The sequence below is a fragment of the Rattus norvegicus genome, chromosome 9 (assembly GCF_036323735.1).
Source record: "Rattus norvegicus strain BN/NHsdMcwi chromosome 9, GRCr8, whole genome shotgun sequence".
Lineage (NCBI taxonomy): Eukaryota > Metazoa > Chordata > Mammalia > Rodentia > Muridae > Rattus > Rattus norvegicus.
This window is the reverse complement of record NC_086027.1, coordinates 104,929,870-104,946,851: the sequence shown is the minus strand read 5'-3', so window position 1 is coordinate 104,946,851 and position 16,982 is coordinate 104,929,870.

Genomic DNA, 16,982 nt, shown 5'->3' with positions numbered 1-16,982 from the left:
CATGATTGAGGAAGTGTCCTTGTGGTATGGTGAAGTATCCTTTGTGTATATGCCAGGAGTGGTATAGCTGGGTCGAGTTAGATGATCTGGGCTAAAAGTAGAAGAACAAATGTGGAAGTGGCCAAACAATGACTCATCCAGCTTGAGACACAATTCATGAGAGGGAGACCATTCTTTGTACTGTCTGGAAGACCAGGACTGAGAGGCTGGATAGCTCAGAGACCTAGGATAGAAAATAATTCCTAAATATATTCTTCTGTACTCATAGATTTGTACCAAGCCCAACTACTGTCAGAGAAACTTCACCCAGTAACTGATGGAAACTGATTCAGAGGACCACAGCCAAACATTTGGTAGAGCTTATGGAATCCTGTAGAAGAGGGTGAAGAAGGATTGTAAGAGTCAGAGGAGTCAAGGAAAGCACAAGAAATCTCAGAGAATCAACAAACCTGGGTCCTTTGAGGCTTCCAGAGACTGAATCAAAAATGAGCAATTGTACTTGGGACTGACCTAGCTAAAAGGTAGAAAAAAGAAGAACCCACAAAGTAGCAACAAACAGCTTTATTAGTCAGGGTTCTCTAGAGTCACAGAACTTTTAGATGAATATATTGTATGTGTAAATATTAATATACTATATGGTTTATAACATATCTTAAAATATTATATAATTATATAAATATTATATATATATTCATATATGAATGACTTACAAGCTACAGTCCAAGTAACCAAGTAACCCAACAATGGCCAGCAATAAATGGAAAATATAAGAATCTAGTAATTGCTCAGTTCCACAAGACTGGATGTTTCAGGTGGTCGTCTATAGAAGCTGGAATTCTGAAGAGGTCGGCTTTGGTGGATGTGCTGGCAAAGAAAGTACAAACAGGCGAAGAACAACAAACCATTGCTACTTCCATTGTCCTTATGTAGGACTCAAACAAAAAGCCCAGATTTAATTTATTCCTCTAAGTATGGATTAAAGGCGTCCGTCTTCCAGCATCAAGATATGAATCACAGGTGTGTTGTTCTCCATTTCTGGACTAGAGTTTATTCCAGATATGGTCACGTTGACACAAATCATATCTCGTGTCCAAATGAAAACAAATAACCAGAACATAAATATGCCTGACATATAACTATCCATACTATAACCTTAAGTACATTGTAAATTTAGAATATCTGCACGAATGCATCCTTAATAAAATAAAATTGAAGCATTCATTTCACTTATAATCCACATTACTGCAACTGGTCATGTAGCCTTAGATGATATTTAAAGCTATCTCCTCTACTACCCCTTCTGTGTTTCCTCCACCCTCTGCAAGCATCGTGGCTCTTTTCCTGAAGAAGTGGCCCATACCTTTATTCCTGATGGGTTTGTGTCCTTTGTCATCCTGTTTATATTAATCTAATGTAGGTTCCTATTGACTTTATTCACACCACATGTTAGTACTAAGAGGCCCCTCAAAAATTTCCTACACCCCAAACATAGTTCTTGTTACCTCCATTGTGGAGAGGCAATCCAATTTCTCCATAGTAATCTGAATTTATCACCTATCCTAATACTGCTATTCCATTCTTAGTTTGATGTTTTAAGGGCATTAGAAGCCCAAAATAACCAGGAGAATGTCTGAGCTTCCATTTCAATGGAATGAATGTTGTGGTTCTTGGTACGAGTACTTTAGGAACCAAAACTTCTAGACAAGAAGAACAGGGTTTCAGAGAAAGAAAGCACAAACTTTCCTAGTGAATCACTAGGAGTGATAGTAAGTGAACTATTTCTTTTTCTACCCCTTGATTCCTGGACCCATGGATCCTGACTATGGGAGAAACTGTACCATATATCAAAAACTGATTCAAAGCATATGTCTTCTAAAGAATTCTGCCCCAGTCCTCCATGCCACAGCCAGCTAATTGATCTAACTATGCCTTCAAAGGTCATTCCATCTTCCTATAAGGCAAGATGCTTTAGGATGCTGTGAAGCATGGTTATATCCATGGATTTCATGACCATGGGACCTCTGTCATACTACTCTGCCTCTGAGATGGTTTCCTTGGTCAGAAGTAAGTATAAAATACTATGACCCTGAATAAGGCATTCTTTTAAGTCAACAGGTGGTGGTTTTGGCAGAAACGTATGTGCAGAAAAGGAATCTTCTTTCAACAAAACCAAAGAAAGACAGCCACACAAACATAATTCCACCTCTAACAACAAAAAATAACAGGAAGCAACAATCATTATTCCTTAATATCTATTATCATCAATGGATTCAATTCCTCAATAAAAAGACATAGAGTAAGAAAATGGATACGTAAACAGGACCCAGCATTTTGCTACACACAGGAAATATACCTCTGTGACAAAGACACTTCCTCAGAGTAAAAGGACAGGAAAAATTTTCCCAAATAAATGGTCCCAAGAAACAAGGTGGAGTAGCCATTATAATATTGAATAAAATCGACTTTCAACCAAAAGTTATCAAAAAAGATAAGGAAGGACACTTTATGCTCCTCAAAGTAAAAATTCACCAAAATGAACCCTCAATTCTGAATTTCTATGCTCTAAATGCAAGGGCACCCACATTCCTAAAAGAAACTTTACTAAAGCTCAAAGCACACATTGCACCTCACACAATAATAGTGGGAAACTTCAACGCTACATTCTCATCAATGGACAGATGGAAACGGAAACTAAACAGAGATACAGTGAAACTTACAGAACTTATGACCCGAATGGATATAACATATCTATAGAACATTTCATCCTAAGACCAAAGAATATCTTAGGGGAATGTCAGTGCAGGAAGTCGGGAGGGAGTGGGTGGGTGCATCGGTGGGGGAGCCCTCACAGAAGCAGGGGGAGATATCATGTTTCTGGAGGGGAAACCAGGAAATGGAATAACATTTGAAATGTAAATTAAAAATACCCAATAAAAGAAAAAAGTAATAAAAGGTAAAAAGGAAAATAAGGTCCTCTTTCTCATCCTACTTATCTGCTACACCTACAGGAGTAAATCATCACTCTCAGTTCTTTTGAAAGTTTACTATTATAAAATATGATGGTTTGAATATGTTTGATCCAGGGAGTAGCACTATTAGGAGGTGTGGACTTCTTGGAGTAGTTGTGGCCTTGTTGGAGAAAGTGCATCACTGGGGTTGAGGGTGCTCTTTGAGACCCTCCTCCTATCTGCATGGAAGTCAATCTTCTAGTGGATTTGGGTCAAGATTTAGAACTCTAAGTTCTTTCCTTGCCGTGACTGGCTAGATGCTGCCATGCTCCCCGCCTCGATGACAATGAACTGAACCTCTTAACTTGTAAGCTAGTCCTACTTAAGTGCTGTCCTTTGTAAGAGGACATGCCTTGGTCATGGTATCTGTTCACAGTAGTAAAACCCCAACTAAGACACAAGGAAAACAACCTTATTTAGACTATAATGATATTTTCTGCATCTTAGCTGTTGATAATAATTATTTTATTACATTTATCTGGAGATAGAATATGAGGAAAATCACAAAAATGAAAACAAATTCACGTTTCCACCCTCCTATTTTCAATAATTGGGTTTGAAACTTAAAGAATTCTTAGATGAAAACTTGCTCCAATTTCCAGAGGACAAGCTATGGTACCATATGTTCAAGGCAGAGATGTTAAGGATACACATGTGATATGCTTTCTACTGTAGCATTGCTACACTGGTTGTACCTTAGGTAGTGTCTTTGTTCTTGTTTTCCTTTTCCTTTAAATATTCTCACTGTCACAGGAACAGATGAAAGGATGTCAGTCCATCTTGTTAAATAGGAGGAAAAAAGCTATATGAAAAAAAAACAACAATAAGGAAAGATAGCAACCCTGTTGGTTTTTTCCCCATCTATTAGACTAGTATGTGAAGTTCTAATTCTGGTGAGATACGGTTGGCTTAGCTTAATCTATATAGAAGCTTAGTTGGACTATACAAGAGGAGAGCAGAACTATTTAAACCATCATACATGGCTTTGTTTAAAGATCCTGGAACCACTGAGATAAAAACTGGAAGGTCAAGAATTATTAGATACCCATTATATAATATATGACACAGCTCTCACGCGTGTAATGGAGAATATTCATTTTATATTTAACAGTCTTACTTCCCTAAAAATTTTTCTACAGAACAAATAAGCTATAAAAATATTTATATCACACACACACACGCATACACGCACACATGCACACACGCACACTTGTGAACAATTATAAAGCTATTGCACTCAGATGCTTGATCTATGCTATGAGTATCTCACATGAAAGATTGTTTCTTATCATGTACACATTTAAACATAGGATGATTGTAAATAAAGCAGAATGATGGAAAATGATCATATCCCAAAATACTGTGTCTTAGTGTGCTGAATATTTCAAGCTGAAGGAATTTAAGAAGTGGGCCAAAACTTCTCTCCAAGCTTCTTCGATACTTACCACTGTTCTCCCCTGAATCAGATCCTGTTATCTTCATTTAAAAACACGCTTTCCTAAATTCAGAGGAGTATGTTCACCTCTGAAGTCTTAGAGTAGCTTCCTTCTACTTATTAGCAGTAGGGCACACCATTACAGCTAAACACGAAGTTTAACTGTGATTTTATGTCTCACAGCATCAGATTGGCTCTGATCTCTGATGTCCTTGGTGCTCCCTCCAAGGTCTGTGCATCTCCTATAAGTTAGTGACTTCCCTGCCACTGAAGCTGTATCTTTACCAATGACCAGTCTCTTCGGGGACTCCAACCCTAGCATGTGATATCAAACCTAGTGTTCTCCATGACTTCTTCAGTCCTGGAACCTCCATTATTGTTGAGGCAACATTTTTACCAGTGGCCTTCCCTGGTCTCTCACAGTACCAGGCCACACTTTAATTGTCATCCATAACCCCTTCAATCCTGCTGGTTTCAAACCACCAAAATCAGTACATATGGTAGACATTGACATATTACCAAGTTTGAAATGTAGCCTTGCTCTTCTCTGGACCACAGTTTCTGTGTGTAGACCATCAGAAAATTCTTCCCAGAGTATCACATCTCAATGGCACATGTCTCCCATTAGTCACAACTGCTTATTCTATTTCATCCAACCAACATAGATTGTCCCAGTAATAGTTTTGTTTCCATGGTTTCTTAATCCAAAATATCATTCACATGACTCTGTTAAGAATCCTTGTTTTTCTTTGAAACTTCACAAGCAAATTCGCCATCATCTGTATCTTTCTCACCCTTCCTCCCTTCCAACTTCGCATAAGAGCTCCCTGCTCTCAGAGCACTTAATGGCCTTTTCTGTCCAAAACTCCAAAATCCTTTCCTAGTCATCCATGCCCAAGAATTAGATTAATGACATTGATTCCTCAAGTGTGTGGGACTAATATCTGCCCTAGTTTGCTTTCTGTTCTTTTGATGAAGCATTGATGTAAAGGACTTGGGGAGTTATTTGTTTACCTTACACTACCATGTCCCATAATGGAACTGACAGGGCAGGAATCCAGGTAAAATCCTGGACAGGGGAAATAAGAAAGAGAATGTGGAAAAATGCTGTTTACTGGTTTGCTTTGTCCGTCTTGTTCAACTACCTCACTTATTCAGCCTGGACCACAGCTAGTGCTTCCCACAGTAGGCTAGATGCTCCAACATCAATTAGAAAACAAGATGATGTTCCACAGACACACTCATAGGCCAATCTGATGGGGGAAAGTCTTCAGCTGAGGAACTGTCTTCACAATATGACTCTTGTTTGTATTGAATTGACTGTGTAATTAGTACAACATATTTCCATTAGTCAAGAAGCAAATAAGATTTCAATATGTTTTGTCAACCTATTTTTTAATTACAGCATGAATGATCTGATTATTGTGATTTCAATCTAAACCTATTCTTCATTATCTGACAGTGGAATGGATCCTTTTACATGCCCATATGTCAGCTATACTCTCCTAGTCTTAGTTTCCCTCAAAATAAACTAACCTCTGGTTACTCCAAGAATGTTCTGTCTTCCTTTTATATAAGTAGATTAACAGCCCATGATGATGTGGCCATGGAAGAAAAAGGTATCTACATATTGTATGTGGAAGCCTCAAATCAGTCATACCAAAGTTTCTTAAAAAGAAATCATTTTCTAAATAATGCAGTATGTTGGAGGACACACTCCAAAGCCTTATTTAATATTCTTGCTCTGAAGCTCTAATATAGTTCTTTATATGCATGAAATGGTTTCACTTATTCATTCTTTCTTTGCTGGAGGAGAGGAATGGCTAATTTCTGGAAGTGTACTTGATTCAAGGACTGGGTCCTAGATATGTAACATGTGGAAATATTTTTTGTTTACAGGACAGCTTAAATTTTACTCACAGGACTTTAATTTGCCTTCAGGAAGTTTATTTAGCATTCCACTCTCTTTTATTTTATGTTACATTTCTTGTCTTCTCTTCCAATGGATTCCTTGTATGGTTTTCATTTTCATCTACTTCCAATGAGCTTTACTATGCTTCTTGAATTCATTGTTAGATCTCTGGAATACAAAGTAATCCTGTCATATAATATGCACTCAACCCGTACTTGTCAATTGATGCATTTCATTCATGCTTTCTTTAATTGGAGAGAGACAGAAGAAAACTCTGGAAATAAGCTCAGTACCTTTACCATAATTTTCCATCAAATTTTAACTCAAATTCTTTGAGTGACTAGAGACTATACATACATAGAGACAGTGATGTACACATGCACGTGTACACACACATACACAAACAAATTGCTATCTGGACACAGATAAAAATGTTAGTCCTCAGAAGAAATAAAATGACTTTAGTATTATAACTGTTCTGCTTTCTTTTAGAAAGACATTCTAAATTATAGAGCTAGACAGATGTTTAAGCAAAACACGGAATTCTCTCAGTTAGAAATAAAAAATACCAAAGGTCAGTTACTAAGGAAGTGGAAAGCGGCAGGACACAATTCCATCAAATAGAAAAAGTACACTGAAGATCTACAAGATCTGAAATATCTGGGAAATAGCAGCAGGTTCAAGAGGACCCATAGGATATTCAGGAAAGACACATGTTATGAGTGAATTACTTTAGAACAGAGTTAATTCAGGAAGAAATTATGAGTCTATTAACTGGAACTGCAATGCCATGCAAACAATCTCAGACCGTACTTATCGTCCCAGAGTTCCATAAGCAAGAACAGAAAGAACTTGAATTTGAGTATAATCTGGGCTGTACAATGAGTTCAAGGTTATCCTGAGCTACATAGTTTTCCTTCTCTAAACACAAGGATTGTGGCTATCCCTGAGTGGCTAGATATTACTTGTATGTAAGAGACCCTGGACTTGATCCTCAGTATTGCAACAAACTCCCATTATTAATTAAATTTTCTTTCAAGGAAAAATAATAAAATGTAGACATTTAACCATTAAAATTCTTTTTGGCACCAATAAAAATTATAGGTGTCTTTTAACAGAAAGTGTTAATTAAAACTCAAAGGAATAATAGCCCATAAAAATACATGCATCAAAGATAACAAAATTTGAAGGCAAAATGTTAAAATAATTATCATAAGCTTCTTCAGATATACAAGTAAAAGCAACATGATGAGATGATAAGTAGAAAATATTTTTAAGGAACAAAGGAACAGAACAAATGGAAGCTACTCAAAGTGAAGAGGAAGGAAAATGGTTGGTGTCAGGAGCATCCGTAAGCTGTACAATGATACAGACCAACTTTAACAGACAGATGAGCGTGGTCCTTAACGTAGGGGAAACAGAAACAAAGGGAAGCTTCAAAAGATACATCGAAAAGCCTAGTTTAGTGAAAATGATAAATCCTCTATTCATGAAGCTCTAACAGTTGCATACAAAATAAAGTAAAAAAAAGAATATCTAATAGAAAATAAGCAAATTCTTGATAATTACACATAGAAGCAAGTATTCAGAAGAACGAAGCACATAAGTCCACAGGGGACCAGACCTGGGACTCTAATGGATACCATTTGTTCCCACCAGATTGACTAAATTTACAGATAACTATTTTGCCTCAAAATCTGAACTTACTGATGATTTAACTTGAATCCCTGAGTTCTTATGGACTTACATCTCACACCGCCATTTTCATTACAATAGAAGTCAGAAAGTAGGGTTTTGATTGGAGACAAATCAAAACAAATGCATTCTAGTTCATGAGCCCCGAGATGTGAATAATTGAAGAACTAGCCAGAGTAAAAGTGAATTTCATTGCATAAAAGGCCACATGGATATTAAATGCACTGACTTCTCCATCCCAACGCCACATCTTATTTGTATCTCCAGACCTGGCTCACCTAAACAAAAGAAGACAGCCACTCATAAAGCCTCATTTCCATGGTTTGAAAATAAGCAGCTCATCTTTCTTTTTGTCAATGTTATCTAATTTATAGTGGCTTGCCTCAAGGCCTCCTATGTTACAAAAGGACAAAGCGTGAATTACTGCTCTTTCCTTGTCAAACCAAGACACCAGTAGACTGTAGTGTGCGACTATCCCCTGCAGCTTCTTTTGTAGTCTTTACTGCATCCTCTGAAGGCATCACATACTCTTCAACGCTCCCCTTTACCCTAAGGTGAAATCTACTAGTTCAATGGAGAAATAAATCCTATGTTTTTCGATATTTCATTGCTTACCTTTTTAACCTTTTTGTCTAAACTTAAAGAAATATGTCCAAAGTGTCCACCATTGTCTAGGGAAACAGCTATTGATAAGACTGAGAAAGAACAAAAAATGACTAAAATTTCCAGGAGCACAGTTTAGTCACTTACATTCACAGCTGCTGTGGGGACATCCTTGTAGAGAAGAGGGTGGGAGAGGAGGTATGGGATGTGGAACAGTCAGAGGGTAGACTCAGAGGGGAATAAAATCTGGAGTGTAAAAATAATATTTAAAAAAAAGAGTAATCAAACTTTTGTGGAACAGTTTTGCTTCTGAAATATCCTAAGAAAATGAATATGGAGTTGACCTAATATTCATCTTTAGCTTTCTATATGGCAACAGTTATGTTTACATTGTATAAAACCATCACTGTCATTAAAGAGCTAGCCAGAGATAAAGAACTAGCAAGGTCTAAACTTTTCAATTCTGAGAGGTGAGCACAGTAAATCTTTTCTGTATGGGGGCTATCAGTTTGAATCTTTTGTATAAACATTCTACAGTTCCTTTGGGGAAAGTAACACAGTATCTGTGGACATGGGTGCTGAAAAGAATGGCTTTTCTAATTGATCTCTTTTGACTGTGAGTATGTAAGCTGGATATTACTTTACTTTCCTGCATTAACTATTGCTCCTAAATAGTATGTTTATGTCAAAAATAATAAAAATAAAACTGATAAATCAGTATTTATGCTAAAATAACTTTAAATGTGTGTACATATTCATTTGTGCCTGTGGTTATGCTGATGTGTACATGGGCATGGGGAGGCCAGAGGTCTTCTATTGCTTTCAAAGTTATATTTAAAATAGAATCTCTCACTGACCTGCTGAAGCTCACTAATTTCACTAGGCTGACTTACAGTCATCTGCAAGAGGCCTCCTGTCTTTGCTATGACTTCAGGTGCATCCCCTTGTCCTGGCTTTCTTATTTTCTTTTTACGTGAGCTTGGGATCTGAACTTTGTTCCCCATGCTTGCATGACAAGCACTATACTTACCGAGCCATCTCCCAATCCCCATGTAATTCTAATTTTGTTTCTTGAGATACCAATGAAATATGTTTCCCACAGTATTCCTATTATTATTAATAGAAGAAATGAGCAATCTATTATGAGACAATCTACTGCTAAGGTACAAATGTACCCAATTTATAGTAATCTTCTGTTTTCTCAAAAACATTCATGTGCATGAAACCAGAAAAGAGTACTGTGTGTCCTGGGCCTTCCTTCAGATTCCTGTATGACTCTGTATGGGGAGTCAGTTTGCTCCGTACTGTCTGGAAGTGATATACTATAACAAGGGACTCCTTCTGTCCCCTTCACCTATTTGTCACTTCAGAGTACTTACACCCTTCTTGTCCTAAGGCAGTGTTCATCTCAGTACAACCCATACACCTTAGTAAACCTTATCAGCATACCAAGCACATTTTTGAAAGTCTATGGAATTATAGGTAAGTCATCATGTTTTATTAGTAGTCTTTATATAGAAAATTCTACTAAATTAACCAATATTGTTAAGTCTATTGAGTCATTTTAGATATATTAATTAGATTTCCTTAGAAAATTTATATAAAATTCTTATGAGTAACAACCTGACCATCCTACTTACTTTTCCCATCACTGTGTCCAAAATCTAGTCAAAATTCCTCACAGCAGAAGGATTTCCTTTGGGTCAGGAATAGAGAGAATAGTATGCACCATGGAGGAAAGATACCACGTGTAGTAGAACCACGTTAAGCATTTTTTGGGGGAGTGTTGAGCCTCTCTGCCACATAACTTGTCTCAGATAGTTTGGCTTTATGCCCCACCTAAGGTGCCCCAAATGTAGTAAAACCACTTTATGCTTAACTTCAAATAGCTTACAAATAAACAAGACTTTCTCATTTGACTTTGACAATTACTGAGAATGGGGTGGGGGTTAACTTCTAATCTATTCTTCTGCCAACCTGGTTACCGCCCCAGTGGTATACCCCAGATACTTGTTCTTTCTCTACTCGTGTTCTCATCATCCATCTCCTCTCATAGCAGTATCCTCTCACCTCCTCCTCCTTCTTCCTTTTTCTCCCCCTTCTCTCCTCCACCAGCCACCTCACTCCAAAGCCACCTACCTCTAATCACTCCAGTAACTGGCTGTAGCTGATTTTATAGAATCAGTAGTTTTAAATCAAGGAACAGGTTTGCACAATAAAAGCTTGTAAACATAGAAGTCATGCATAGGCCTAGACATTCAGGTATAAAGGTTACCCTTATACAATATGTAGCAATAGACAAAACTTCAGCAACTGTGCTGGAGTTGGCTTCATTCACCCATCTGACCAGGGAGCAGAGAGAGCTTCAGGGCAGTGCTTAGGCTGCTTCCTCCTTTCCACATTTTCATTCAGTCTGGGCCCTCCTGTATGGGAAAATTCTGCCCACATTTAGGGTCATTCTTTCCTCCCCAGAAAAACATCCCTGGAAAAGCCCAAATGTTGTCTTATTAAAGCCCTTCAAATATCTCAATGTAATCAAGAGGAAAGAAAACAAGCCTCAGAGTGACTCTCTCAATGCTCAATAACTTGTTAGGACACTTCTCAAACTAGAGGTTCATGTTTTTGAGAAATCTTAAACTAGACGGTGACACATAATTATTTTAATATAAATAAGTTGAAAAATTACAAGTTGAGTTATTTCCTTTTATAAAATATGATCGGCTTAGGCTCTCAGGTAGCAGAGAGGAATAAGGATAACTGGTGGTTCTCTCCTTGCTTCTCAGATTAAGCAAGCTATATAAATATTCAACCTGATAGTGCAGAAACAAGCATTGAAAGCATTGCCCTTTTAGCATTAGAAGTTTATCTGGAGCCCTCCAGTAAAAAAGAAAAAAAACCCGTTTAGTAGACAGAAAGAATCTAACTTTGGCAAAAATAAAAAGAGTAAAAGATAATGAAAAGGAAATTGAAAACCCTTAGGTATTTGCAGGTAATAACCTTCAAAACCTAAAGATAGAATTTTCATATTTTCCAATCATCCAACTTCAAAGTACTTCTTTTAAGAATAAAAATATCAGTATGTCAAAGAGATATCTACTGTCCCTTCTTACTGCTGTGCTATTCATGGGACCCCAAATGAGGAACAAGTGTAAGTAATTATCAAGAGATTAAACAATAAGGAAACTAAGCTACATGAATGATACAATAGCATCTACACAAACAAAAATGGTATTTCTACTTTTTTAACCACAAAATTGAATTTTAAATAATAGAAACTGAGATATAAATAGCTCAAAATATTGTGTATTGCACATGCAGATATTCTAAAATAACAGTGCAAAGCACTCTAAAGATATCCCTGAAGGTCAACTAATTTGCAGGATGCTGTCTAACATCTTCCCAAACATCTGGTAACTTGGGGGAGTCACTTTCTCTCTTATTTAGGGAGGTTACAGGGATGCTGCAGCATGGAATCTGATCCATGTACAGTCGGCAAAGAGGAGGAATAACACAGAGAAAAATCTCTTCCACACTTCTAAAAGAAACAATAGTCAAACAAAGCCTTTGACTTATCCTCACAGATTTGGACTACCTGGTAAAAAGCAAGACTAGGAGAACCAGAGGTCTCTCCCAAACCCAAAAGGTGCCCAAGGGCCAGACATTCAAATGACCTTAATAGTACAAAGAAATTAATTAATTTTGCCTACCTGTATGATTGAAAGCATTCAGCAGGATGTATTACCCATATTTAAAAGGCCAGCACATATGTATAATAGTCCAAGAGTCGACTCTTCTCAGACATCATACTTAACCATTTGAGGTGTTATTTGCACAAATGTTTCTTATCCATGTTTCTCTTCACTTCTTTTTGAAAAGTAATCCTCACAGCGATAAAGTCTTACCCTGACCTATTCAAATCTCGTAGCAGGAACCACACCTTTAAGCCAAGTACCAGAGAGGCCATAAGGAACCTTAGGTGCTTGCTAACTAGTCTAGGTAACTAAGTGAACTCCAGGTTCAAAGAGAAATCCTGGCTCAAAGAATAAGGTGAAAGGTAATTGAAGAAGTCATTCAGTATTGAGATGTGACCTCCACCAACATGTACCCAGAAACATTCACCATGTACCTGCACAGACACAAAGAGATGCACACACATTTAAAAAAAAAAAGTAGGTGTTGGGGAAATGGGTAAGAAAGCTTGCTGCACAAAAGGAGAAAACAAAAGGACCAGAACGCAGATCTCACATGCTTATGCACAGTATCCCCAGTGCTGTGGGGAGAAAGACCTGGTGGAGAAGAGGACCCTGGGGATTGTTGGCCAACAGCCAACACCAGGTTCACATTCCTTGTTTCAAGAGAACAAGGAAAAGAGTGATGATGACCCTCTCTAGATTTTTTGTATATGTACATATGTGAACATACAGTACTCACATGTTGATGGCCAAAAGGTATTGTGCACACAAGTAAGCACTGGAGAAGCCAGAAGTTAAAGGCACAGCTTACCTCTTCAGTGGAATGAGGTGTTTAGCTGTTACCTGGAATGCCAGAAACAATGTAGTTTACAACATGGCAATCTTTCACTACCTTGAGCCAGGCCCTCCCCATATCTCTCAGAATTTAAAGTTTACTTATCAGAGACTCTTTCCCCCTAAAACCTTAAGAATGACTTCTTAGAGAAAACTCATCTTTATGAGTGATGTCATTAGTGTTTTACAACAGCACAAGTGACTGCTATGTTATCGTAGGGCCTGTCTGGACAGTCCTGACACTCCCAGGCGATATGTTTACTTCAGTCTTTCTCCCTAGACTCTTATCTTGAGCATTGTTCCTAAAGAAAATGAAAACTCATCTTACAGATGAAGTCATATGTCCTTTGTAAAGAGTTTAAATGCAACCCTGTCTTAAAATGTTGTTCATTGGGGACTGAGTTAACTGTTATCAAAAAACCACTATTTTCTTCAAAACTGTGGCATACTTAAATATAGTGAATATAAAATAATCTGGGACCAACTCTCGAAATGTAGGCCGAGCACAGGTAACAAATTCAGGCTGATCAAAGTTTCATTCTGGACTCACCCTGATCATTTTTTTCCTTCCTACTGTAAAGCCTGCACACACACACACACACACACACACACACACACACACACACACACACACACAAATAAACAATAATTTCAACATATAGTTACTCAAATATATCATTATTTCAATGTTTAATAAACACCTTTTCATTTAAATTAAGATATATTGCTTCCCCCTCTCCTTTCCTCTTTCCCTTATCTCCTCCCTGTCTCTTTTCTTTCAAGCTCTCCTGAGACTCTTCCTTTTATTTTCAAATTTGTGGTTTCTTTCTTTTTTTTATTTTTTTATTAACTTGAGTATTTCTTATATACAGTTTGAGTGTTATTCCCTTTCCCGGTTTCTGGGCAAACATCCCCCTAATCCCTCCTGCTCCCCTTCTTTATGGGTGTTCCCCTCCCCATCCTCCCCCCATTGCCGCCCTCCCCACAACAATCACATTCACTGGGGGTTCAGTCTTAGCAGGACCCAGGGCTTCCCCTTCCAATGGTGCTCTTACTAGGATATTCATTGCTACCTATGAGGTCAGAGTCCAGGGTCAGTCCATGTATAGTCTTTAGGTAGTGGCTTAGTCCTTGGAAGCTCTGGTTGCTTGGCATTGTTGTACATATGGGGTCTCGAGCCCTTTCAAGCTCTTCCAGTTCTTTCCCTGATTCCTTCAACGGGGGTCCTGTTCTCAGTTCAGTGGTTTGCTGCTGGCATTCGCCTTTGTATTTGATGTATTCTGGCTGTGTCTCTCAGGAGAGATCTACATCTGGCTCCTGTCGGCCTGCACTTCTTTGCTTCATCCATCTTGTCTAATTGGATGGCTGTATATGTATGGGCCACATGTGGGGCAGGCTCTGAATGGGTGTTCCTTCTGTGTCTGTTTTAATCTTTGCCTCTCTATTCCCTGCCAAGGGTATTCTTGTTCCCCTTTTAAAGAAGAAGTGAAGCATTCACATTTTGATCATTCATCTTGAGTTTCATTTGTTCTAGGCATCTAGGATAATTCAAGCATTTGGGCTAATAGCCACTTATCAATGAGTGCATACCATGTGTGTTTTTCTGTGATTGGGTTACCTCACTTAGGATGATATTTTCCAGTTCCAACCATTTGCCTACTAATTTCATAAAGTCATTGTTTTTGATAGCTGAGAAATATTCCATTGTGTAGATGTACCACATTTTCTGTATCCATTCCTCTGTTGAAGGGCATCTGGGTTCTTTCCAGCTTCTGGCTATTATAAATAAGGCTGCTATGAACATAGTGAAATTTATGGTTTCTTATTATTGTTGCACACACACACACACACACACACACACACACACACACACACACACACGGGGGGTGTATAAGATTCTGAGTCCATGTACTGTTGCTTGTATGTATATGACATTAGTGTTGAGCACATAGTATTGGATAACCAATTAAATCCCTAGGGAAGACTAATTCTTCTCCTAACATTCACTGGTTACCTATAGTTCTTTATCTTACAGTGAGACACCTTGGGATTTCTACCTCCATATTAACATATCTGCATGGGTTAAACTCACCATCGATTAACTTCTGGTTACCAATAAACATTGGTATCACAGTAAGGAAAAGAAAAACACTTCCTCTTGGAATCATTTAGCCAAGAGTGAGTGAGGATTTGAATTTTCTTTATTATTTTCCCTGTGTCTTCTCTCCTATGTCTCTTCTATGAATTTAAAATCTGACCCTGGCTTAAAGGTTGTCTTGTATGTGTGACTGTGTGTGTGTGTGTGTGTGTGTGTGTGTGTGTGTGTGTGTGTATGTGTGTGTGAAGAGATATAAATGAAGATGTGAATGAAGATGATCCAAGAAAGATGCATAGGGTTCAGTTTGTGCAGAACCTTGTAAAGAATTTATTATGAAGCCTTTGAGGGATTTTAACTAGAAGGTAATGAGGCTGATTAGCACTTCAGGAATTCCATTTCAGTTGAAATTTCTCCTTATACAGGCTGTAAAGGAATAAACATTCATTTTGGTCTCATTCAACATTTATCAAGTACTGTCTTTGTGCCAGATGTATTCTCAGTACCCCCAGAGAAGGCTAACACTCAATAAAATCAAAAGATAGAGGGAATAGATCTGTTGCCTGGAAACATTTCATATTTTGATAACTTCTCTCTTGAAGCATACCTTAGTCTTTATAAAATAGAAAAGTTAGGAGATAAACGATCTTCAGTGAAATAATACAGGTTTCTATTGGTATTGGGTTCCAATTTTTAGGCATGCTGATACCAAAGTCTCTTGCATTCACACACACACACACACACACACGGGGGGGGGGTGGCAGACAGACAGACATGTTCACTCAAGAAGAGAAAGGAGAAAGAGGAAGAGGCAGAGGAAGAAGAGGAGGCGGGAAAGAAAAGGAAAAGAAAAACAGAAAGTCTAGATCTATTATTTCAAACAAAAAATAAATTCTGAAAGTTAGAAAAGTTTAGACTGAATTAACAAAAGTGTAACAAATCAGGTAGTAGATTTCTTTCATCCATGTGACCACAGAATCCACTTCTGGGTCTCATTTCTTTTATGACTATAGTACAAATGATGGTGTCAGATACCAGAAATCTTTACCTAATTGCCTAAGATGAAACTGGGTTCTTGCTTTGCACAGTTTAACAGTCCTCATAGGCAAGAAAAACAAATTGAATTGCAAATGTTACTACATAATTGGATCTTGTGGAAACACACTCCAAAATGTTCATTGGTGTCTTAAATAAATACCTCCTCTTTTGTTTAGTGATTATATCAGCCAGTTCATTTTAAATTATTACACCATTGAAGATACTAACATAGAAGGAGGAAATAAAATTCTAAAAATACCTTCTGGGTATTAAAGTGATGACTTTGCACCACCAGATGGCAGTATTCAGTCTTGTAAACCATAGTTGCCATCCTGCAACCAAGTATTTGAAGTAATTTCACATGAATGGATAATCTTATCTTAGACAAAAGAACCATCAGTAGAACGGTCTGGTCTAATGTCTTTTCTTTGTTCCAGCGTTATCCATCTGTGCAAGCTGTTCCTTCCTTTGAAATACACTGAAAATTAAATATGTGCAAGACGCACACTGGGGCTACAAGAGAGAAGGGGGCTACAGTGCCTATATTCGGCAACAGATCATTTGAAAATGAATATGATAATCAATAATGATGATACCTTGACTGCATGAGCAGCTGTCCTCGTACAGCTCAAGAGCCTCTCATCATCCGTCTACAGTTCCAATACATAGT